Source organism: Hemitrygon akajei, chromosome 11, assembly GCF_048418815.1.
Source record: "Hemitrygon akajei chromosome 11, sHemAka1.3, whole genome shotgun sequence".
NCBI classification, from domain to species: Eukaryota; Metazoa; Chordata; class Chondrichthyes; order Myliobatiformes; family Dasyatidae; genus Hemitrygon; species Hemitrygon akajei.
The window spans coordinates 151,739,191-151,766,440 of record NC_133134.1 but is presented as its reverse complement, the minus strand read 5'-3'; positions in this window follow the sequence as shown (position 1 = coordinate 151,766,440).

Sequence of the window (27,250 nt, the reverse complement as noted above, 5' to 3'; positions counted from 1 at the left end):
CATGCTGACTTTGACTTATTTAATCATTTGTTTCCAAGTACCCCGTAACCTCATCCTTAATAATGGACTCCAACGTTTTCCCAGCCACAGAAGTTAGGTTAAATGGTCTATAATTTCCTCTCTTTTGACTTCTGCCCTTCTTAAGGAGTGGAGTGACATTTGCAACTTTCCAGTCCTCTGGGACCATGCCAGAATCAAGTAATTCTTGAAAGATCATGACCAATTTATCCATTATTTCTTCAGCAACCTCTATCAGGACTCTGGGATGTGGTCCATCAAGTTCAGGTGACTTATCCACCTTAAAACTTTTCAGTTCACCTAGTACTTTTTCCTTTGTAATTGCAATAGCACTCACTCCTGCTCCCTGACACTCGAGGACCTCTGGCACACTGCTAGTGTCTTCCACAGGAAAGACTGAAGCCAAGTATTTACTAAGTTCATCTGCCAGGTCTTTGTTATTTATGCTTCTCTATTATCATTTCCCTGACTTGCATTAAATGTTCTTATGTTCTTCTGTCTTCATTTTATCTTGGTCTTGGTGATGATCTACCATGCTGTTGAACCTTACAGAGAGAGGGAGTATTTATTCTTATGAATTCACTGAAGAAAGGCAACCCTCCAATTTTCTACATCAACAGTTAGGGTTCATTGGTTTTGCTACTGAGGAAAGTTAGTGTAGTATTACAAAGGGCACATTTTCAGCCTCACAATTTTGGTTTTTAATTTTTAGTAAATCGTTGACAGGTTTTGTAATAGTTCTTTTGATTTGATGTGATGCACAAGGTTTTGTAGATTAGCTCAAAAATCCTACTTCAATATATTTTAAATTTAGAAACTGAGACAGTAAGATGTGAGAGGAACTGCATGGGCTGAATACTTTGTCAAGGCGCTGAATTTATTTATTCAGGGACACAGTGTGAAACAGGCCCTTCTAGCCCAACGAGCCTCGCAGCCTAGCAACCCACCTATATAACACTAGCCTCATCACAGGACCATTCACAATGATTAATTAAACTATTAACCCATACATTTTTTGATTGTGGCAGAATCGGAAGGACCTGGAGGAAACCCACATGTTCACGCAGAGAACTAGGAACTCCTTACAGATAGTGCCGAAGTTGAACTCTGAACTCCAACGGCCCAAGTGTAATTGCATCGTACTAACTGGGTTACCACTGTGGTGCCCACCGGTTCTATGCTTTGCACATATTGCAACATAGCATATTCAAAGCAGTAATTTGCCATAAAGCTTTCCATGGGAAGTAGTCTGATTTAGGTTACACAAAAATGATGTTCTTTTAGTCAGAATCAGTATCAGGTTTAATATCCCTGCACATGTTGTGAAATTTATTGTCTTTGCAGCAGCAGTACTTTGCAATACACAGTAATAGAAAAAAACATGAATTACAGTGGGTATATATGTATATATATGGGATCTTTAATGATGGATGCTACCTTTTCGAGGCATCACTCCTTGAAGATGTCCTGGATACTACAGAGGCTCGTGCCCATAATAGAGCTGACTAAGTTTAGAACTCTGCTGCTTAATTTGATTTTATGCAGTAGCCCACATTATTCAACTGATAATCATTTTGGGTCTGCATCCCAGGACATCCGATCAACCGCAATAGTAATCTGATACGTTAGTGGTGACAAGAATACAATTATAAAGAACATTTGTGAGCTGGTACACTTAAAAGAATAACTGCAAATTTTCTGTAGCTTTAATGCAGTAATTCAGTCTCTGATTTAAGTGAAGGCATTAAACCTTTTAAGGTTAATCCTTTCTTAAGGCTGGTGATATAAGCTATTCTGCTGAACTGTAACAATTTACCTCATGCCATCCAATAGTTGTATGTTCTTTCAAATTTGGTTGAATTACACTTCATTGCTCTCCCTCATGAATACGAGAGTTTAGGAATGTACCGCAGATGAGAAGCCCATCGGCATTATCTATTTCCAATTTTTACCTGATTTTTATCCAATTCTCAATTGAATTTGCTATGCAATCTATTCATACTGTTTCCTGAAGCAAGTCACTCCACATGCTCATCACCATCTCAATCTAAAGCACAAAATAGGATTGTAAAAGCCAATATTCTTAGAGATATATGAGCATAAAATATATAACTGATCATCACGTCCTAACACGGTGTAAGTCCTGTGCATCAGCACTGTTATTGACAGAACAACACAAGATCTTGTGTGAGGCCACAGAAAAGATTTGTGCAGTTTAAGGGGTACACAGTTCTTCTCTAGTTCCAGGTAGAAGGAGAAAAATCAGGAAACTATTGGGATTGGATAGTTCAATTCCCAATGACCCACACAACTGCTTGTTGTGACTGTGAACAAAATCACCAGAGAGACACTAAAGCTAGTGGATATAGGATTGTTATTATTAAGCAAAAACAAACAATAGGCATCATATTGAGAAGAGGCCTTCTCGACTTAATATCACATGACATTTTATATGCTACGGATCAAAGGTAACACCAGGACAATTCTGTAGTTAGGATGTATCTACAATGCCTCTTTTGAATTGCATGTAGTTTTCAAACCCTTTCTTCTTTGCACCCACACTCTAGACAGCCAAAATGAATGTTAATCAGCTTGTCTGATTTGCAGCGCCAGGAAAACTATTGTTCAGGGCTGCATTTTAAGTTCAATCTACAATCCATGTTCATGTCTGAAGATTGGTTGCTGGTGAAGTTAATGTTTGTTATATACCCTAACTCCAAAATACTCCCTAACACTGCTCCATGCTGTAGTGTCAGATTCATCCAGAACAATGCAAATTTTCGTTCATTCCACCAGGCATCAATTCACTGCAGTAGAATTACGCAAAGCAAAGGTAAATTCTTTCAAACAGTACTTTAGAAGTGCTTGTGGTGATAAAACTTTTCTTACAGCAATCTGCAAACTTAAGCCTTCACTAAATTGATCCCAGGAGTCTCATGCTCAATAGTGCATATCATGATATAATTTGGTTGTGTCAATTCATTGTAAAATGGACAAAGCTTGTGGGATCATCTACTTTTTTTTCTCTTAGTATAGACTTAATTTCTGCTTAACAAACAAGCAACACTTCAAAATGCCTCAATCTTCCAACTTCGTAGTTAGCTTCCTCCAGAAAATATCAACCTTGTTTTTTACAACGGGATTAAATAGAGAAGGTGCTAATTTGACAAAGCCACTTTAGTAAAGTGTGAGGAGATCATCTGCTTTTCTCATGGAGTAGCTTCATCAACCACTGTCAAAGGTTTTAAATACTGCAAGAACCAACAAAGTCCATTTTCTGAGAAGTATGTATCTTAGCCTCAAGTGCTTGTCTCTAGATCGCAGCTTTAATAGTTGGCAACTGTGTATCAAGTTTTTGTGTTTTTTTGCTATACCCATAAGGTCACAGCACTGTAACTCAGACCTTCAGTGAAATGATCATGACAGATCCAATAAACATAAAAGGAGTTCTTAAATCGATGATCAGTAAAGGAAAAAAAATAACCTGCTTCAGGCTCCAAGTGTTAGTGGCTTCAACAAAATCTATCACTGCCATTCTCAATATTGGTCTCTTTGGCAGCTGGTAATGTTGAAAAATTAACTGCTACAATTTTTTTTTACTCTTTGCTTATATCCTTCACTTGCTGATTGCTAAATTAGTTCCACTAGAGTACCTTTATTCAATACAATTAACAGAGTGCATGTCCATACACTAAACATAAATATATAAGGCCATGAGGAGAAAGTGATTGGCCTTTAAGCACCATTCAGATAAAGCCCAATCCTATAATCAAGGCCATTCTCCATCCTATCTCTGTTTATATTCCTTAGTGTTCAAAAATCTAATAATCTCAGTTTTAGAATTTATTTATTTTTACATTTGGATCATACTTGAATGTCAACTTTAAAAATGGGTTATGAACTTCAGGCTAACACATCTCATGTTGGAAGGTGGGATTAAGTTGAATAGATTATTTTTAAACACAGAATGAACATGAGGGGCTGTAGGTCTTCCTTCTGTGTTTCTGTGATTCTGCAGGACTTTGCAAAAGTCTTAGATACGTATTTTATATATAGCAAAGGATGTTGGGAATGGTGAGGGTTTAGCACTGCCAGAGGGGTGTGGGACAGGTGGCAGAGAAGGAGTGCCAGGAGCTGTGAGTAGCATGGGTGCAGACACACACAGCCCTGAGACACCAGGCAAGGATATTTGATTCCAAACAATTGGTTTATTGATCATTACAGAATATCTCTCTGGTGCTTCCCACTCCCTCCCCTCTCTCTTCCCCTTTTCACAACCATGATTCCCCTCTCACTGTCATCTTCCCATTTTCAGTCTACAATAGAAACCCATATCAGAATCATGTTTATCATCGCTCACATACATTATGAAATTTGTTAGTAACACACACAAAATACTGGAGGAACTCAGCAGGCCAGGCAGCAGCTATGGAAAAGAGTAAACAGTCGATGTATTGGGACTGGGAAAAAAGATGTCAGAGTACGAAGCTGGGGGGCAGGGAGGAAGAGTACAAGGTTGTAGGTGATAGGTGAAATTGGGAGAGAGGGAGTGATGAAGTAAAGAGCTGGAAAGTTGATTATAACCATATAGCCATATAACAATTACAGCACGGAAACAGACCATCTCGGCCCTTCTAGTCTGTGCAGAACGCTTACTCTCACCTAGTCCCACCTACCTGCACTCAGCCCATAACCCTCCATTCCTTCCCTGTCCATATACCTATCCAATATTTTTTTAAATGACAAAATCGAACCTGCCTCTACCACTTCTACTGGAAGCTCGTTCCACACAGCTACCACTCTCTGAGTAAAGAGGTTACCCCTCGTGTTACCCCTAAACTTTTGCTCCTTAACTCTCAACTCATGTCCTCTTGTTTGAATCTCCCCTACTCTCAATGGAAAAAGCCTATCCACGTCAACTCTATCTATCTCCCTCATAATTTTAAATGCCTCTATCAAGTCCCCCTTCAACCTTCTACTCTCCAAAGAATAAAGACCTAACTTGTTCAACCTTTCTCTGTAACTTAGGTGCTGAAACCCAGGTAACATTCTAGTAAATCTCCTCTGTACTCTCTCTATTTTGTTCACATCTTTCCTATAATTCAGTGAGCAGAACTGAACATAATACTCCAAATCTGGCCTCACCAATGCCTTGTACAATTTTAACATTACATCCCAACTCCTATACTCAATGCTCTGATTTATAAAGGCCAGCATACCAAAACCTTTCTTCACCACCCTGCCCACATGAGTTTCCACCTTCAGGGAATTATGCACCATTATTCCTAGATCACTCTGTTCTACTGCATTCCTCAATGCCCTACCATTTACCATGTATGTCCTATTTTGATTAATCCTACCAAAATATAGCACCTAACACTTGTCAGCATTAAACTCCATCTGCCATCATTCAGCCCACTCTTTTAACTGGCCTAAATCTCTCTGCAAGCTTTGAAAACCTACTTCATTATCCACAATGCCACCTATCTTAGTATCATCTGCATACTTACTAATCCAATTTACCACCCCATCATCCAGGTCATTAATGTATATGACAAACAACATTGGACCCAGTACAGATCCCTGAGGCACACCACTAGTCACCAGCCTCCAACCTGACAAACAGTTATCCACCACTACTCTCTGGCATCTCCCATCCAGCCACTGTTGAATCCATTTTACTACTTCAATATTAATAACTAATGATTGAACCTTCCTAACTAAACTTCCATACGGAACCTTGTCAAAGGCCTTACTGAAGTCCATATAGACAACATCCACTGCCTTACCTTCGTCAACTTTCCTAGTAACCTCTTCAAAAAATTCAATAAGATTTGTCAAACATGACCTTCCACACACAAATCCATGTTGACTGTTCCTAATTGGACCCTGTCTATCCAGATAATTATATATACCATCTCTAAGAATACTTCGGCACTAAGAATAGTTCGGCACGGACTAGAAGGGCCGAGATGGCCTGCTTCTGTGCTGTAATTGTTATATGGTTATATGGTTGCTTTCCATTAATTTACCCACCAGTGACATCAAATTTACAAGCCGGTAATTGCTAGGTTTACTCTTAGAACCCTTTGTAAACAATGGAACCACATGAGCAATATGCCAATCCTCCGGCATCATCCCCGTTTCTAATGACATTTGAAATATTTCTGTCAGAGCCCCTGCTATTTCTACACTAACTTCCCTCAAGATCCTTGGGAATATCCTGTCAGGACTGGAGATTTATCCACTTTTACATTCTTTAAAAGCACCAGTACTTCCTCTTCTTTAATCATCATATTTTCCATAACTACCCTACCTGTTTTCCTTACCTTACACAATTCAATATCCTTCTCCTTAGTGAATATCAAAGAAAAGAAATTGTTCAAAATCTCCCCCATCTCTGTCCACTCTGATTCTCTAAGGGACCAATTTTATCCCTCACTATCCTTTTGCTATTAATATAACTGTAGAAACCCTTTGGATTTATTTTCACCTTACTTGCCAAAGCAACCTCATATCTTCTTCCAGCTTTTCTAATTTCTTTCTTAAGATTCTTCTTACATTTTTTATATTCCTCGAGCACCTCATTTACTCCATGCTGCCTATACTTATTGTAGATATCTCTCTTTTTCCGAACAAAGTTTCCAATATCCCTTGAAAACCATGGCTCTCTCAAACTTTTAACCTTTCCTTTCAACCTAACAGGAACATAAAGATTCTGTACCCTCAGAATTTCACCTTTAAATTACCTCCATTTCTCTATTACATCCTTCCCATAAAACAAATTGTCCCAATCCACTCCTTCTAAATCCTTTCACATTGCCTCAAAGTTAGCATTTCTCCAATCAAAAATCTCAACCCTGGGTCCAGTCCTATCCTTCTCCATAATTATATTGAAACTAATGGCATTGTGATCACTGGACCTGAAGTGCTCCCCTACACATACCTCTATCACCTGACCTATCTTATTCCCTAACAGGAGATCCAACACTGCCTCTTCTCTAGTTAGTACCTCTATGTATTACTACAAAAAACTATCCTGCACACAGTTTACACACTCCAAACCATCCAACCCTTTTACAGAATGGGCTTCCCAGTCTATGGGTGGACAATTAAAATCTCCCACAATCACTAACTTGTGCTTACTACAAATATCTACTATCTCCCTACAAATTTGCTCCTTCAATTCTCGGTCCCCATTAGGTGGTCTATAATACACCCCTATAAGTGTTACTACACCCTTCCCATTCCTCAATTCCACCCAAATAGTCTCCCTAGACGAGCCCTCTAATCTATCCTGCCAAAGCACCGCTGTAATATTTTCTCTGACAAGCAATGCAACATCTCCCCCCTTGCCCCTCTGATTCTATCACGCCTGAAGCAATGGAATCCAGGAATATTTAGTTGCCAATCACACCCCTCCTGCAACCATGTTTCACTAATAGCTACAACATCATATTTCCAGGTATCAATCCATGCTCTAAGCTCATCCACCTTTCTTACAATGCTCCTAGCATTAAAATAGATGCATTTAAGAAACTCTCCACATCTTATTCTCTGTTTATCCCTAACGGTGCAAACAACTTTATTATCTTTCTCTTCCTTCCCTACATCTTCAGTCTGAGTGCTCCCCTTCTCTGTCACCTGCCTATCCTCCCTTGCACACTGTCTACTAGCTTTCTCTATTTGTGAACTAACCTCCTCTTTCCTAGTTTCTTCAATTTGATTCCTACCCCCCAACCATTCTAGTTTAAAGTCTCCCCAGTAGCCTTCGCAAATCTCCCCACCAGGATATTGGTCCCCCTAGGATTCAAGTGCAACCTGTCCTTTTTGTACAGGTCACACCTGCCCCAAAAGAGGTCCCAATGATCCAGAAACTTGAATCCCTGCCCCGTGCTCCAATCCCTCAGCCACGCATTTATCCTTCACCTCATTCCATTCCTATTCTCACTGTCGTGTGGCACAGACAGTAATCCCGAAATTACCATCTTTGGTGTCCTTCTTCTCAACTCCCTTCCTAACTCCCTATATTCTCCTTTCAGGACCTCTTCCCTTTTCCTACCTATGTCATTGGTACCTGTATGTACCACAACCTCTGGCTCCTCACCCTCCCACTTCAGGATATCTTGGACGCGATCAGAAACATCCTGGACCCTGGCACCAGGGAGGCAAACTACCATCCGGGTCTCCTGACTGTGTCCACAGAATCGCTTATCCGACCCCCTAACTATCGAGTCCCCTATTACTACTGCCTTCCTCTTCCTTTCCTTACCCTTCTGAGCTACAGGGCCAGAGGCACGGCCACTGTTGCTTCCCCCGGGTAGGCTGTTCACCCCCCCCCCCCAACAGTACTCAAGCAGGAGTACTTATTGTCAAGGGGTACAGCCACTGGGGTACTCTCTAGTACCTGACTCTTCCCCTTCCCTCTTCTAACCGCAACCCACTTGTCTGCCTCCCGTGGCCCTGGTGTGACCACCTGCCTGTAACTCCTCTCTATCAACTCCTCACTCTCCCTGAACAGACGAAGGTCATCGAGCTGCAGCCCTAGTTCCCTAACACGGTCCCTTAGGAGCTGCAGCTCGGCGCACCTGGTGCAGATATGGACATCCGTAAGGCTAGGAGACTCCAGGACCTCCCACATCCAACACCGAGAACAACAAGCTGCCCTCACACTCATAATTCCCCCTTTCCTCAAATAACAGGAAAAACTGAAACCTAAACCTACCTTGCCTCGCCTGTTTCCGCCTAAGCCCGTTGAGCCAAAGCCCTTAAGCCTTCACTCTGTTCCCGGCTCACTCCTCTGCCCGCAAACGACGCTGCCCACTGTATAAGGCTGTGTTCCTTTTAAATCTTCCGCACTTCACTGCCCAACGTCACACACCTGCGCAGTTCCACCTCTCTTAACTCCGATAAGAAGAAGAAAAAAATCAAAATTGCTCCCGCCGCACGCCCGCTCCAGTTCTCGGACTTCCTTCTCCAAGTTAAACCCGAATCAGGATTTCTGACCTTTTAAATCTTCCGTGCTTCACTGCCCGATGTCACACGCCTGTGCCATCCCGCCTCTCTTAACTCCGATGAGAAGAAAAAATCAAAATGGTTCCTGCTACACTCCAGCTCCAATTCTCAGCCTTCCTTCTTCAAATTCGTAAAAGAGATAAAGAGCTGGAGATTGGGGAATCTGATAGGAGAGGACAGAAGGCCATGGAAGAAGGGGAGGAGGGAGGAGTACCAGAGGGAGATCATGGACAGATAAGGAGATAAAGTGAGAGTGGGAAATGGGAATTGGGAATGGAGCAAGATAGGTGGGGGGGGGGGGGGAATGTCAATTAACAGAGAGGCAAAAAAACGATGTTCAAAATTTATGAAATTAGTTTTTTTGCAGCAGCAGCACAGTGCAATACATAGAACTACTACCCTACTGTGCAAAATACTTAAGCACCCTTGCTATACATACGTGCCTAAGACTTTGGCACAGTACTATATATTCAACAACAAGGTAGTCCTGTGGTAATAAAATAGCAAAAATTTAGCCCCCTTGTGTAAGGACATACCTTTATATCCCAGTACTGACGTCCAGCACATTAAGTGAGGTATTGCTATGGATTAGACAGAAATCCCTCTCTGTCTTCATCTATCCTTTGATCCCTCTATCTTTGTCAAATACAATATTAGACACTCAACTTTGATTATGCTATAAACAGGAAATAAATCATTATAACAACCTGTAAGTAGTAGCCATGTACAATTTGCAAGTAACTGTAGTTTACTGAACGTATCTGCTCCAACTTGATTTCAGAAAGTAAATAATCATTCACCAGTGCATTTGGTTATTCATATTCAGGGATAATATTCTTTAATGGTATCTTTCTGATCCTCTACATTCCTCTGCACGGCTTCCTGCTTTTGTCTGGGTAGCTTTAGCCACAATCTTCAAGTATGACAAGTTCTCTTCGATGAGCAAAAGGATCTTACCATCAAGATCCTGTATTGTGACCATTTCATTGCTGACTGCACATGGAACATCTCCACCTAAGGGAGCTACAAGTGGCTCCACAGCACCTTCCGTCTCAAGGTTAGGTAAGAATGACTAGAATGCATCTGCCATCCAAACAAAGCAGAACTATTTTTGATACCTGTATTTCCAACCATTTGACAAGAGCACTGATGGTAAAGCAACATTCAGTTTTCCATCAGTGGCTAGCAATGACTGTCTCTATTTCAGTAACCTCTTTATCAAAGGTATCCCAAGGAGTCCTCACAGGAGCAGAATCATACAATAGACAATAGGTGCAGAAGTAGACCATTCGGCCCTTCGAGCCTGCACCGCCATTCTGAGATCATGGCTGATCATCTACTATCAATACCCGGTTCCTGCCTTGTCCCCATATCCCTTGATTCCCCTATCCATAAGATACCTATCTAGCTCCTTCTTGAAAGCATCCAGAGAATTGGCCTCCACTGCCTTCCGAGGCAGTGCATTCCAGACCCCCACAACTCACTGGGAGAAGAAGTTTTTCCTTAACTCTGTCCTAAATGACCTACCCCTTATTCTCAAACCATGCCCTCTGGTACTGGACTCTCCCAGCATCTGGAACATATTTCCTGCCTCTATCTTATCCAGTCCCTTAATAATCTTATATGTTGCAATCAGATCCCCTCTCAATCTCCTTAATTCTAGCGTGTACAAGCCCAGTCTCTCTAACCTCTCTGTGTAAGACAGTCCAGACATCCCAGGAATTAACCTTGTGAATCTACACTGCACTTCCTCTACAGCCAGGATGTCCTTCCTTAACCCTGGAGACCAAAACTGCACACAATACTCCAGGTGTGGTCTCACCAGGGCCCTGTACAAATGCAAAAGGATTTCCTCACTCTTGTACTCAATTCCCTTTGTAATAAAGGCCAACATTCCATTAGCCTTCTTCACTGCCTGCTGCACTTGCTCATTCACCTTCAGTGACTGATGAACAAGGACTCCTAGATCTCTTTGTATTTCTCCCTTACCTACCTCTACACCATTCAGATAATAATCTGCCTTCCTGTTCTTACTCCCAAAGTGGATAACCTCACACTTATTCACATTTAACGTCATCTGCCAAGTATCTGCCCACTCACCCAGCCTATCCAAGTCACCCTGAATTCTCCTAACATCCTCATCACATGTCACACTGCCACCCAGCTTAGTATCATCAGCAAACTTGCTGATGTTATTCTCAATGCCTTCATCTAAATCGTTGATGTAAATCGTAAACAGCTGTGGTCCCAATACTGAGCCCTGTGGCACCCCACTAGTCACCACCTGCCATTCCGAGAAACACCCATTCACCGCTACCCTTTGCTTTCTATCTGCCAACCAGCTTTCTATCCATGTCAATATCTTCCCCCCAATGCCATGAGCTCTGATTTTACCCACCAATCTCCTACGTGGGACCTTATCAAATGCCTTCTGAAAATCGAGGTACACTACATCCCCTGGATCTCCCTTGTCTAACTTCCTGGTTACATCCTCGAAAAACTCCAATAGATTAGTCAACCTATTTTGTTTTTCAAGCAAATATAATACAAGAAAAATACAAGAAAGACTGACGTTGAACCACCTGTGGAGACACTAGTGGCAACAACCAAAATTTTGGTCTGTGAGGGTGGTTTTAAGGAGCATCTTAAATGAGGATAGGGAGTTGGAGAGATTTTGACAGGAACTCTAGAGTCTCAGTTCTAATGAAGGGATTCCAGCAAGCAGAAGAGTGTCTAACTTCAATGATGTTGAAGAAGCCAGAGGTGGTGGAGAGCAGATGCCTCATTTGTTAGAGTACGTGGATGAGAACTGGGGAGACAATGAAGAGAATTGTCTTCAGTAGGTCAGGAAGATAGATGGACGGAGGATGAACATTATGTAGTGTAATTTAGAGCTGCAGTTATTTTCTCCTTGACTCTGAAAACAATGACTGGTCTTTTATTCATGGAGGTTCTGCAAATTGGAGGACTGTTAGGATCTGTGATGTTGATTTTAAGTGTGTTGCATTCAAAATGAAATATGCACTGCTTTGCGCTCCAAATAAATCAACTGATAAATAAAGAGAGTAGCAAGCGCTTGGAATGCAGTGCCGAGATAATCACTGCAGCTGGTTCGCCAACAGAATTTCAGAAGTGTCCGGAGGAACACTTGCATCACTTTGCCGTAGATGGCAACGTACCAGGTGCTAGGTGATGAACTTAATATGGAAGGGTGACCGCTTGTCAGTGTGGGTGGGTGGGTGAGTCAAATGGCCTCATCATGCAGCACATCTGTCTTCCTATAACTCTATGGACATAAAGCATTGTTTCCTGTTGAATGAGAATCAGATTCAGGTTTACTACCACTGTCCTATAAAATGTGAAATTTGTTCACAGTTTTTATTACTATCTATTGCAATGTTCTGCTGCTACATCACTACAAATTACATGACATATGCCAGGGGATATTAAAGCTGATTCTGATTCTAATTCTTCAGCAGCAGTACAGTGCAATGACATAATATTACTATAATTTTCAAAATAACTAAACAGTGCGAGAAAAAGGAATAACGTGGGAGTGTTCATGGGTTCATGGACTGTTCAGAAATCTGATGATAGGCGTAATGAAGCTGTTTCTGAATCATTGAGCCTGACTTTTCACTTCCTCCCTGATGGTAGTTATGATCAGAGGGCATGTACTAGATAGTGAGGGTCTTTAATAATGGATGCCACTTTCTTGAAAATGTACTCAGTAGTGGGGAGTGTTGTGCCAGGATAGTTGAGGCTACAACCATCTGAAGTCTCTTGTGATACCGCGTAAAGGAGGCTCAATACCAAGATGTGATGCAACCAGTCAGAAAGCACCTCATGCATCTTTGGAAGTTTTAAAGAGTCATTGGTGACACACCAGACCTTCTAAAGCTCCCAACAAAGTAGAGCTGCTGGCATGCATTCTTTGTGATTTCAACAATGTGCTGGGCCCAGAATAGATCCACAAGAGGCTGACCTATCAGTGAGGACCAGTGCATGTTTTGCCAGCTTCCCCTTTTAGAATTCAGCAATCAGTCCCTTGGTCTTGCTGGTGTCGGATGCCAGGTTGTTATTACGGCACAAATCAGACAGCTAATCTATCTCATTCCCATATGGCTCCTCATTGTCAGTCTGAGATTTTAACTAACAGTGGTGTCATAAGAGAATTTGTAGATAGTGTTTGAGCTAGGCCACACAGTCTTGAGTGTAGACAGAGTAGAGCAGTGGGCGAAGCATGCATTGCTAGGGTGAACCTGTTAGTGAGGAAGAGATGTCGTCACCAGTCCATACTAACTCTGAAGTAATGCAGTGCCAGTTTACTACAACTACATGATAAATAGCTATTCATCTGTTACAGTGTTTAATAATTATGCTTGTTTCAGTTTTTAGCAATTATGTTGTAAACTGTTTTGGATTCCTTATCTTAGAAAAGATGTGCTGACATTGGAGAAGGTCCAGAAGAGGTTCACAAGGATGATTCCAAGAATGAAAGGGTTATCACATGAGGAATGTTTGATGGCTCTGGGTCTGTACTCACTGGAATTCAGAAGGATGAGGGGGGATCTCTTTGAAACCTTTCAAATGTTGAAAGGACTAATCATAGTAAATGTGGAAAGGGTGTTTCCCATGATGGGAGAGTCTAGGAAAGAGGGCACAGCTTTAGGATAGATGAGTGCCGTTTCAAAACAGAGATGCGGAGAAATTTCTTTAGCCACAGGGTGGTGAAATTGTGGAATTTGTTGCCACATGCAGCTGTGGAGGCCAGGTTGTTGAGTGTAATTAGGGCAAAGATCGGTAGGCTCTTGATTGGACAAGGCATCAAAGGTTACGGGGAGAAGGCCGGGAACTGGGCTTGAGGAGGAGGAAAAGAGAATCAGTCATGATTGAAGTGCAGAGCGGACTTGATGGGCCAGATGGCCTAATTCTGCTCCTATGTCTGATGGACTTATGATTTTGGGATTTATGCCGAATCACAAGATAAAGGCAGAACCTTACCTTCTGTTATTAACCCTAAGTTTAATGATACACGATCGTCTGATAAGATGGCGGCACACTCAGAAGCAGCAGCCATTCCGGGTCCAATCAAAGGTGTAATTGTTTGTCCGTTACGTCTTTTTTATGATCTCAAGACAGTCTTGGATTGTAAGAACACCAAGTATTGCAGGAATATATTTAGCCAGAATGGTGAATCTGTGGAATTCATTGCCACAGGCAGCTGTGGAGGCCATGTCTCTATGCACATGTAAGACAGAGGTTGCTAGCTTCTTGATTGGTCAGGGCATGAAGGGATATGGGCAGGGAAGGCAGGAGATTGGGGCTGAGAGAAAAAATGAATCAGCCATGTTGAAATGGCGGAGCAGACTTGGAGGGCCAAATCGCCTAATTCTGCTCCTATATCTTATAGATTTAGGTCTTATGGAATATCCCATCAGTGAATTGCTCATTAGCGGATGAGCATGAAGCATGGGTCAGTACTTGGAGCTATGATGGTGTGGCCATTACAGAGACTTGGATGGCTCAGAAGCAGGAATGGCTACTTAGAGTGCCCGGCTTTAGATGTTTCAGAAAGGACAGGGAGGGAGGCAAAAGAGGTGGGGGCATGGCACTGTTGATCAGAGATAGTGTCACGGCTGCAGAAAAGGAGAAAGTCATGGAGGGGTTGTCTACTGAGTCTCTGTGGGTGGAGGTTAGGAACAGGAAGGGGTCAATAACTCTACTGGGTGTTTTTTATAGACCACCCAATAGTAATAGGGACATCAAGGAGCAGATAGGGAGATTCTGGAAAGGTGCAATAATATCAGGGTTGTTGGGATGGGTGATTTTAATTTCTCCAATATTGATTGGCATCTCCCTAGAGCAAGGGGTTTAGATGGGGTGGAGTTCGTTAGGTGTGTTCAGGAAGGTTTCCTGACACAATATGCAGATAAGCCTACAAGAGAAGAGGCTGTACTTCTTTTGGTGTTGGGAAATGAACCTGGTCAGGTGTCAGGTCTTTCAGTGGGAGAGCATTTTGGAGATAGTGATTGCAATTCAACCTCCTTTACCATAGCATTGGAGAGGGATAGGAAGAGACAAGTTAAGACAACGTTTAAATGAAGTAAAGGGAAATATGAAGTTATCAGGCAGAAACTTGGAAGCATAAACTGGGAGCAGATGTTCTCAGGGAAATATACAGCAGAGATGTTCCGGGGATATTTGCCTGGCATTCTGCATAGGTATGTTCCAATGAGACAGGGAAAGGATGGTGGGATACAAGAACCATGGTGACAAAGGCTGTTGAAAGTCTAGTCAAGAAGAAAAGAAAAGCTTACGAAAGGTTCAAAACTCTAGGTAATGATAGAAATCTAGAAAATTATAAGGCTAGCAGGAAGGAGCTTAAGAATGAAATTAGGAGAGCCAGAAGGGGCCATGAGAAGGGCTTGGCGAGCAGGATTAAGGAATAAACCAAGGCATTCTATAAGTATGTGAAGAGCAAGAGGATAAGACAGGAGAGAATAGAACCAATCAAGTGTGACAGTGGAAAAGTGTGTATGGAACCAGAGGAAGCAGCAAAGGTACTTAATGAATACTTTACTTCAGTAATCACTACAGAAAAGGACCTTGCCAATTGTAGGGAAGACTTACAGCGGTCTGAAAAGCTTGAGCATATAGACATTAAGAAAGAAGATGTGCTGGAGCTTTTGGAAAGCATCAAGTTGGATAAGTCACCGGGACCAGATGAAATATACCCCAGGGTACTGTGGGAGGTGAGGGAGGAGATTGCTGAAGGAAGAAGCAGTGATCTTTGTATCATTAGTGCGGATAGGAGAGGTTCTCAGTTCTGGTCACCTCACTACAGGAAGGACGTGGAAACCATAGGAAGGGTGCAGAGGAGACTTACAAGGATGTTGCCTGGATTGGGGAGCATGCCTTATGAGAATAGGTTGAGTGAACTCGGCCTTTTCTCCTTGGAGCGACAGAGGTGTACAAGATGAGAGGCATTGATCATGTAGATAGTCAGAGGTTTTTTCCCAGGACTGAAACAGCTAGCACAAGATGGCATATTTTTAAGGTGCTTGGAAGCAGGTACAGAGGAGATGTCAGGGGTGAGTTTTTTACGCAGAGAGTGGTGAGTGCGTGAAATGGGCTGCCGGCGGTGGTGGTGGAGGTGGAAGCAGTTGGATCTTTTAAGAGACTCCTGGATAGGTACATGGAGCTTAGAAAAATAGAGGGCTATGAGTATGCCTAGGTAGTTCTAAGGTAGGGACATGTTCGGTATAACTTTGTGGGCCGAAGGGCCTGTATTTTGCTGTAGGTTTTCTATGTTTCTATGTAGTGATGGAGCTGTACTTGTATTTTGCCTTGTTGCCTGGACTAGTTGCATACCTTTGTGCTGTGACGGTTCATGTGATTGTCTTGGATGTTTTTATTGTGCTCATTAGATCCTACTGGACATAGGTAATATAGACTCCTGCATGTCTGTTTCACTGGTTCATTGATGAGATTGATGGCAGGGGAGCGATGTTGCCTCGTTTATGGCAAGGACTCAGCCCTCATGCTGCAAAGTCGCCTGTTGCAGCTGCCCAGGGGAGGTGACGCCGGCAGTGGAGTGGGGGAGAGCAGAAGCCTGTTTGGGTACACTGGAATCCGTGTTGTACTGGGGGCTGGCCCCTCCAGTGTTGTCTCGGTGCTTGCCTCTGCCGTTTGTTTGGTGCTGCCCCCTGTGTTCTCTTGGTGGAAGATCAAGCTGGACCAGGACAACTTACAATCAATCTACAGACGATGCCACTCAGGAACATGAGCTATATATTATTTTCTTCATTACTGTATGCTTTTCTGCTGTCTTAACCATATGAGCTTTCTATTTGTGTTATGTGCTATGTGCAGTGTGTCGTAATCTGTTGGTAATGTGTTTTGTTCCTTGGCTCTGGAGGAATGCTGTTTTGTTTGCCTATATTTGTGTATAGTTAAATGATAATTAAACTTTATCATGAAGTTGAACTTGATCAGACACCAGCAGAATAGCACTCTGCATTCAAATTGCACTAAATCTTTAGACTGATGCCTCATCATTTTATTCAGACTAAAGTCATAGAACAGTATAGCAGAGAAACAGACCCTTCGGCCCATCTAATCCATGCCAAACCATGAATCTGCCAAGTCCCATCCACCTGCACCTGGACCATAGATTTCCATGCTCCTCCCATCCATGTACCTGTCCAAGTTTCTCTTAAATGTTGATATCGAACCCGCATTCACCACTTCTGCAGGCAGCTCGTTCAACATTCTCACCACACTCTGAGTGAAGTTCCCCCTCAAATCCCCCTTAAAAATTTCACATTTCATCTTTCACCCTTAACCCATAATCTCTAGCTTTAGTCTCGCCAAACCTCAGTGGAAAATGCCTGTGTGCATCTACCCTTATCAATTCCTCATAATTTTGTATACCCCTATCAAATCTCTTCTCATTCTCCTGCACTCCAGGGAATAACGTCCTAATCTAATCAATATTTCTCTATAACTCAGGTCCTCAAGTCCTGGCAACAGCCTTGTAAATTTTCTCTGCACTCTTGCAATTGTATGAATATAAGTTAAATTAATTCAGTGTAACATTATGCTATTCTACAAGAAGTGTGGAAATGGCTCAGTCATTATGGGAAAAAGTCCTTTCCACCATTGAGCATATCTACATGAAACATTGTCGCAGGTAAGCAGCTTTCATCATTGTGATCCCCACCACTACCCAGGACATGCTCTCTCCTCATTGCTGCCATCAGGAAGAAGGTACAGGAGCCACAGGTCTCACGCCACCAGTTACAGTAACAGTTATTATCCCTCAACCATCAGCTTCTTCAATCAAAGGTGATAACTTCACTGTACTTCACTTGCCCCATCGTGGAAATGTTCCCGTAGCCATGGACTCACTTTCAAAGACTCTTCATCTCATGTTTTTAATGTTTATTGTTTATTTAGTTATTATTATTATTTCTTTCTTTTTGTATTTGAACAGTTTGTTGTCTTTTGCACACTGGTTGAATGCCCGAATTACTGCAGTCTTTCATTGATTCTATTATGGTTATTATTCTATTATGGATTTATTGATTATGCCTGCAAGAAGGTGACTTTCAGGGTTGTATATGGCAACATATATGTACTTTAATAAATTTACTTTGAATTTTGAACTAGCTTGTTGTATCCTCTTTGTCAGTAAATGCTCCACCCTAACAAGAGAAAATCTGCTGATGCTGGAAATCAAAGTAATACACACAAAATGCTGGAGGAATTCAGCAGGGCGGGCAGCATCTATGGAAAAGAGTTAACAGCCGACATTTCAGGACCTGATGTAAGGGCTTGTACCGAAACATCGACTGTTTATTTTTGTCCATAGATGCTGCCTGGCCTGCTGAGTTCCTCCAGCATTTTGTGCATACTAAAGCATCACCCTATATGATTTTGAGCTACACAGATCATAAATGTCTACCTAGTTTTGTAAAGGAGTAGATGAGTGCAGCCAGGCTATCAGATAAAGGATGGCCATCAGCTCAGTATCATTAGGCTGGGAAAATTATGCAATTGCATTGCATTGTTCATAAAGGCACATGACTCTATATGTTATATCAGCCTTCCATTCCAAATACCCCGCTTATACCCAGCGTGTAGGATTAGACATGTAATTATTGAATCACAGAGGAAGCCAGTCGGTCCATCAAGCACACATCAGTTCTCTGCTAGAGCAATGTAGACAGAACCAATCTCCAGTTCTTTCCCACTTTCTCATATGTCCATAGGATATTGGTTTCAAAGCAATAATTGAATCTGCTTCTAATACATCTTCAGCAGTGAATTCCATTTCATAACATTTCACTAGGTGCAAGTGGTTTTTCTCATATCACTTTATGTGTGCAATATTTCTTTGAATGCTGCAAGCTCCCATGGTAGTCAGCCACCTGGGCATTTGATCTGATTTTTTAATGATATTGTCTTGAGGATATTAATTCCAATAATTCCCATTACTCCATAATATGACAAGATGTTTCACAGATAATGAAGCACACTTTAAAGTGCAGGAAAATGCTTCAGCTAACCAGAACCAGATCCACAGTGTATACAGCAGATGAATGACCAGTTCATTTATTTTTGCTTTGGTCTGAATTGTTGCCCAGAATGCAGGAAAAAGAAAGACCTTTTCTCTTTCAAATTATGCCAGCTGTTGTTTCACTTTCAATCTCAGCAGGTGTCAACCATGTTTCATTTCTTGCCCTATGTTGGAAGGCTTATGTCTCACACTAGAAATCTGAGAGGAAGGATCTGACCTCGATATTTTAGTGCTTTGCTGCCGCACGGAGAGATGTGGAAGGTGGCTAGAAGTCTATAGTCATTTTCAAATAATATTATACATTTTACTTAGATTATTAACATATGGTGTTTTGTGCAGCTGACATTGATAAACAAGCCATTAGTGTGGAAAATCTAAACAGCTTAATTAAAGCTTGTTTACTGTATTGATTTATCATGTGATCAGAAGGACTTATGACAAGAAGTGGTTTGAACATCAGTATAATAAGAGGTTTCTTTTGGATTGCTGTGTTGTTATGGACAAGAACTGGTAAAAATATAACTCCAATATAACTCGGAGTCCTGCCATGTGCAGAAGTTCGCTGATGACACGGCCATAGTGGGGTGTGTCAGGAATGGACAGGAGGAGGAGTATAGGAAACTGATACAGGACTTTGTGATATGGTGCAACTCAAACTACCTGCGTCTCAATATCACCAAGACCAAGGAGATGGTGGTGGACTTTAGGAGATCTAGGCCTCATATGGAGCCAGTGATCATTAATGGAGAATGTGTGGAGCAGGTTAAGACCTACAAGTATCTGGGAGTACAGTTAGATGAGAAGCTAGACTGGACTGCCAACACAGATGCCTTGTGCAGGAAGGCACAGAGTCGACTGTACTTCCTAAGAAGGTTGGCGTCATTCAATGTCTGTAGTGAGATGCTGAAGATGTTCTATAGGTCAGTTGTGGAGAGCGCCCTCTTCTTTGTGGTGGCGTGTTGGGGAGGAAGCATTAAGAAGAGGGACGCCTCACGTCTTAATAAGCTGGTAAGGAAGGCGGGCTCTGTCGTGGGCAAAGTACTGGAGAGTTTAACATCGGTAGCTGAGCGAAGGGCGCTGAGTAGGCTACGGTCAATTATGGAAAACTCTGAACATCCTCTACATAGCACCATCCAGAGACAGAGAAGCAGTTTCTGCGACAGGTTACTATCGATGCAATGCTCCTCAGACAGGATGAAGAGGTCAATACTCCCCAATGCCATTAGGCTTTACAATTCAACCGCCAGGACTTAAGAACTTTTTAAAAGCTATTATTAATGCTTTTGAGATAGTGATTTAGTTGCATATCATATTTTTTACTGAGTTAAGTATTGTATGTAATTAGTTTTGCTACAACAAGTGTATGGGACATTGGAAAAAAGTTGAATTTCCCCATGGGGATGAATAAAGTATCTATCTATCTATCTATCTATCTATCTATCTATCATGTTTATTGTTGTCAGATCTCTTTATAGATGGGGTATGAGAGCTTTGGTTTGTTCTTGAGAACTCTCTGTTTCCTGGATTCATTAACTGAGCATTGTTTATCTCAAGCTACAGTTGTGGGTGAGTGTTGTCAAGAAGTATTGAAGACTCACATTTGCAATTGCCAAGAGTAGCATAATGTGATTCAAGTTCATTTTGCTTGAATAATATGAACAGTTTTTGTTACTTACTGTGCAATGATTCAATTTTCTTGAATGAATCTAATTGGATCAGTTTGTGCTAAACCAGCATTCTATAAAGCACACTCCAGAGGTTGATTTTTTTTTAGGGTGAAAACTTTAAACTATTTTCTCAGATGAACATGAAAATTGCTATAGTACTCTTTCAAAGTGTGTTCCTGAAGCAACAGTGCTAATAGAAATTATCTAGATATCTTCACATTGTTGGTGGTTACTTACTGTGCACAAATTGACTGCAAATCTTCCAACAACACAGCACTGACCACTCTTCAAAGCTACCTTATTGATGCACCATCAATAACTCACGCTGAGACGTAGGAAGCGAGGTATCGGCTTTTATTGACTGGAAGAATGAACAACACTACATCCTGGGGAATGAGGCTGGGCAACAGGCCTCAGTCGCCTTTATACAGGGGTCTGTGGGAGGAGCCACAGGAGCAGTCAGCAGGGGTCTGTGGGAGGAGCCACAGGAGCAGTCAGCAGGGGTCTGTGGGAGGAGCCACAGGAGCAGTCAGCAGGGGTCTGTGGGAGGAGCCACAGGAGCAGTCCAGACAGATATATGTAGTTCACCACACTTATTGACGATAGGTGTGTTGAGAAATCTGAGTTTTTAGATCAGAGGTTCCTATCCTTGTATACATGAACCCTCTGCTGAATGGTTTTGTCGATGGCATAAAGTTTGGGAACCCCTGTGTTAGATAAGGATTCTTTTCTTTCTATAATTATATTATAGAAACATAAAACAACATAGAAAACCTATAGCACAATACAGGCCCTTTGGCCCACAAAGTCATGCTGAACATGTCCCCCACCTTATACATTACTAGGCTTACCTATTGCCCTCTATTTTACTAAGCTCCATGTACCTATCTAAAAGCCTCTTAAAAGACCCTATCATATCTGCCTCCACCACCATTGCCGACAGCCTATTCCACACACACACAACTCTGAGTAAAAAAAAACTTACCCCTGACATCTCTTCTGTACCTACTCCCCAGCACCTTAAACCTGAAATGACAGTCCTCAATTTTGATAAGGTTAACTCTTCCATGTTGTGGATGTTCACTTGGCTAGATTGACTGAAATTATCAGTCCACCCCTTATGACTGGATTGTTACTATATGCAGCCTACCATGAAATTCTCTCTTCAAGAGGATGTATTATCTAAATATAGCCTCAGCAGTTAGATCTGAAAAAGAAATGAATCAAAATCAACCTGAATCAGGTTTAGTATCACTGACATATGCTGTTAAATTTGTTTTTGCTGCAGCAGTACAGAGCAATTGATAAAAACAAACTATAAATCATGATTTTGTATATTACTATGCAAAAGTCTTGGGTACATATAACTGAGTGCTAACACTTTAGGTACTGTATTTGTCAAATGGAGCAGAGTTTGTAAACCTGGTGGGAGCGAAGGGTATTGGGAATAGTGAGGGTATAGCACTAGGACGAGTGTGAAACAGGCGGCAGCGAAGGTGTGCCGACGGTGGGGGTAGTGTAGGTGCAGACACACCCAGCCATGAAACACCAGGCAAGGTTACTTGATTCCAAACAATTGGTTTATTGATGTTTCTTTAGTGTTTCCTGCTCCCTTCCTCTCCCTTTCAATTTTCCCAGTCATGATTCCATTTCCCTGAACCTTTCCTACACTCACTCCACTGTAGAGACCCATCACTCACATGTGCGTTTATCATCAATCACATATGTATGAAATTTATTGCTTTTTTGTGGCAGCATTACTGTGCAATACATACAATTATTACAGGACAGTGCTGTGCAAAAGTCTTAGGCTCACTGGCTCTGCACAGTACTGAATGCATACAGTGTAAATAGAAATTAGAAATAGTGAGCATGTGTTCATGAGTTCATTTCCATTCAGAAATCTGATGATGGACGGGAATTTGTTCCTGAAATGTTGAATGTCTCCAAGTTCCTGTACCTCCTCCCTGATGGTAGCATGCCCTGAGTGATGGGTTTCCTTAATGATGGATGTTGCCTTTTGAAAATGTCCTCTGTTGGGGAAACTAGTGCCCACAATGGAACTGGCTGAGTTTACAACACTGAAGATTTTTCTGATCCTGTGCAGTGCTCCCCTTGCACCCCCCTCCCAATATCAGACGATGATTCAACCACTTGCTATGCTCTCCACAGTTTGTCTGTAAAAATTGGCTAGAATCTTTGGTAACATAACAAACCTCCTCAAGTCCGAAGGAAAGGCAGCTGCTGATGTGCTTTCTTTATAATAGCATCAATATGTTGGGCCCAGAATCGATCTCCAGAGATGTTGACACCCGGACACTTGGAAAATGCTCACTTTTTGCTTTGTTGAAGATTAAATGGATGTGTATGTTGGAGACTTCATATCCTGATGCTTCAGTAGCCCCATTTATTAACACTTGAGTGCATTCCCCTTGCATATGACACAGGGCATGCTGTCTTGACTGTTCTTGGTCTAGGTGTTTCAATCCATCATTGTTATAGGCCCTGTTCACAGTCTGTACTCCATTTTCTCCAGATCATTCCTGTAGGGTATAAGAACAAGTGACAGGTGTAAGAAAAGTGAATTGTAGAAGGTTATAATGAGGAAAGGAACATTGATAGTGGAGTACAATGGTGAAGCAGAGTGAAGGCTCAGATTTCACTGTTAGTACCTCCTAAAGGAAGAGTGGGGAATTTCAACTGTCAACTAAGGAGATAAGTGTGGTTTAGTCAGGATTGCCAATGTAATGGGGAGGGAGAAATATGCAGCATGTGGGGAGAATGGTAATGTCTCTAAGAAGGAGAGTAGTTTGAGGAGGGTTAAGGAAGAACTTTTAAGATAAGGTCCATACCCAGGAAGCAAGAAGATTAAGTGGAACAAGAGAACTGAGAGTTAACCAGGTGGGCATGGATAAGAAATAAGTGTTAATTGTTTTCTTGAGTAACCATGGGGACAGAAGTGCAGGGTTGGTATGATGAGTGAACAATGAAAGGGGAGGAACACCAAACAGGGGCAAATACAAGACAGAGAGCAGCAGATGTTACCTTTACTGATCTGGGTGGCCAGTGTCACAATCTCCAGTCAGGGTTCATTTCCTACCATTATCTGTAAGAACATTGTACATTCTCCCTGGGACCACAGGTCTCCTCCCGCATTCCAAAGGTGTACGATTAGGATTTGTACGTTGTGGGCTTTCTGTGTTGGTTCCAGAGCAACACTTGTGGGCCTAATCCTCACTGATTTGACACTGAATGACAATATTCACTGTTTTAATTCACATGTGACAAATAGAGCTAATCATTATTTATTATTTCCCTTGCAGCACTGGATTTGAGTCATCTGGTCGATGCTCCATGAACTTCCTCTGCCACCTCCTTCTACTTGATAAGAGTACTTGATAATACTTCAAGTCAATTTGACAGAGGCTTTGAGCTCTGTCAGCAACATTCAGGGAGACAATATCTTAAGACATCCTGTGTCTTGTTTTCTAACTGCAGTGATGTGCATATAATCAGAATATGCAGCACAGTGAATTGAGATCCTTACTGAATTCTGCCTGCCAATTGGCTCATTTGCCTCCTCACATACCATTCCTAGTTGGGCTTCCACCCAAATACTGAGCAAGCCTGAGTTTGCTTAACTGGGTGTTCACAGGGAATGGTCTGATGCCCTATCCACTGCTCTAATCTTGCTGCCGTTTAAGGCTGCACCCTTTAAACATTGGTACAGGACATTCACCAACTGTAGGCTCTAACTCCGCCACAATTAGCTGGTCCACTTGCAATTTACATTCTGAGAGTTGGCCATGGAAATTGATAAGACCTATCTAAGTTTCCAAGTTTTACATGTCTTCAAACTCCCTCTTTTACCAATCCTACTTGCTACATTAGTTACACTGTTATTCAAAAACTATACCTGTGAAAATATAACCAACCACAATACAAGGTGAGAAAAATTTTGTGTATCAGTTATTTTATTTTTCTTTAATTTAGAGTGTGGAATAGGCCCTTTCTGTCCAACCAGTTGCACCGTCCAGCATCCCATCTATCTAACCCAAGCCTAATAACAGGACAATTTATAATGACTATCTTACCTACCTACCAGTACGTCATTGGACTCTGGCAGGAAACCAGAGCAGCCAGAGGAAAGCCTATGTGCTCATGGGAAGAACATGCAAACTTCTTACAGAGGATGCTGGAACTCCAAAATCAAATGTCTCAAGCTGAAATTGTGTTATGCTAACTGTTACGCTACTGTGGTGCCCTGTCATGTGATGTAATCCTCAAATATTCTGTTTTTGAATGATAGACTAACTGTGGCTTGCGACAACAAGTATCAGAAAGTAACACTTCAACTACCCAGCACCAGCTCTGTTGCTAATAAATAACTTCCCAAAGACATAGGAACAGAATTGGGAGCAGCCCATTGAATCTGCTCTGCAGTTCCTTCATGGCTGTTTTATTATCCCTCTTAACGCCGTTCTGCCAATGGCACTCAACCAGTACAGAAACCATTTGTACGATGTACAATTCAATCAATCACCTAACTAAATTAAAAAACAATTTAAGTCTTCATGGACATTGATGAGCAGAGTACTTTTAAGCTCCTTGTACAAAGCTAAAGATCAAAAATTTGACGATGCTGAGTTTGCTGATTGCAAAGTTCTAAACTTAAATGAAGACCTTAAGCCTTATTGGATATAGATGGCTCTGGGTATCCTCACTAAAGGGAGATTATACTCTAACTACCTGCTCTTCAAAGACTAGTTCACTTCCCTGTTTATCCTCCAGCAAGTTTAGCTGCCAATAGCCACTATTTGAGTGGTGGACCCCCATTCCCAATCACCACCCCCCCCCACCAAAAAGGAGATACTTCAACTAACAAAGTAGTTTAAACACACGTCATTTATTTTTAATGACGTATTTTTCAATCCAAACAAAACTCTTAAAGCATCTATAAAGCACAGAACTTTTATCTGAAACAAAGTTCAAAATCACAAGCAATTTTAAAAGCAAAGGATTTCCAAAACACAGATACAATTTCTATAAGCTAAAAAGAAATACCAACTATGCAGATGAGTGAGTAGTCTATTGCAGAAATTGAAAGTGGAGGTTTCATTCTTCTTAATGTTCCTTAACAATTCCTGATAAACCTAAACTGCTCTCTAGATTATTCTCTGTTTCCACCACTTGGGTGACTTCAGACATTATGATATTTTTTCTGTTACCCCTTTTACACAAACTCTCTAGAAGTTTCTTGAGACAGTATTTCTAGATATCCATAATTGATGCTGAGAAGCTGACTCCCTAAGCATACAAACCTTCCAACTATTAACAGATCAGCTACTTGAAATGCTAAGTGATAGTATCAACCTGGTTTGCAAACTTCCTTGAACTAAATAAGTTAGCTGCTTGTCTGGTTTGAAACAAGCCCAATTAAGTAACCCCATTGTCTTCTGCCGACTCTGCCATAGTTGGATACATCAGCAAGGGAGATGAGGCTGAGTACAGGGCGACGGAGGGAAACTTTGTCACATGGTGTGAGCAGAATCATCTACAGCTTAATGTGAAAAAGACTAAGGAGCTGGTGGTGGACCTGAGGAGGGCTAAGGCACCGGTGACCCCTGTTTCCATCCAAGGGGTCAGTGTGGACATGGTGGAGGATTACAAATACCTGGGGATACGAATGGACAATAAACTGGACTGGTCAAAGAACACTGAGGCTGTCTACAAGAAGGGTCAGAGCCGTCTCTACTTCCTGAGGAGACTGAGGTCCTTTAACATCTGCCAGACAATGCTGAGGATGTTCTACGAGTCTGTGGTGGCCAGTGCTATCATGTTTGCTGTTGTGTGCTGGGGCAGCAGGCTGAGGGTAGCAGACACCAACAGAATCAACAAACTCATTCGTAAGGCCAGTGATGTTGTGGGGGTGGAACTGGACTCTGACGGTGGTGTCTGAAAAGAGGATGCTGTCCAAGTTGCATGCCATCTTGGACAATGACTCCCATCCACTCCATAATGTACTGGTTATGCACAGGAGTACATTCAGCCAGAGACTCATTCCACCGAGATATAACACTGAGTGTCATAGGAAGTCATTCCTACCTGTGGCCATCAAACTTTACAACTCCTTCTTCAGAGTGTCAGACACCCTGTGCCAATAGGCTGGTCCTGGACTTATTTCCACTTGGCATGATTAATTTATTACTTAATTACCTATGGTTTTATATTGCTATATTTCTTCACTATTCTTGGTTGGTGCGGCTGTAACGAAACCCAATTTTCCTCAGGATCAATAAAGTATGTCTGTCTGTCTTGTACTACAGCTCTTGAAAGATCAATTCAGGTGCTGTGAACCAACATTCTCTATTCTATATCTGTTTGCAAAGCTGCCTTTTTAATTGCAAACTGATTACTGCTTGACATTTACATTAAAAACTGAAGACTGGCTTTTCTATGAAAAGAA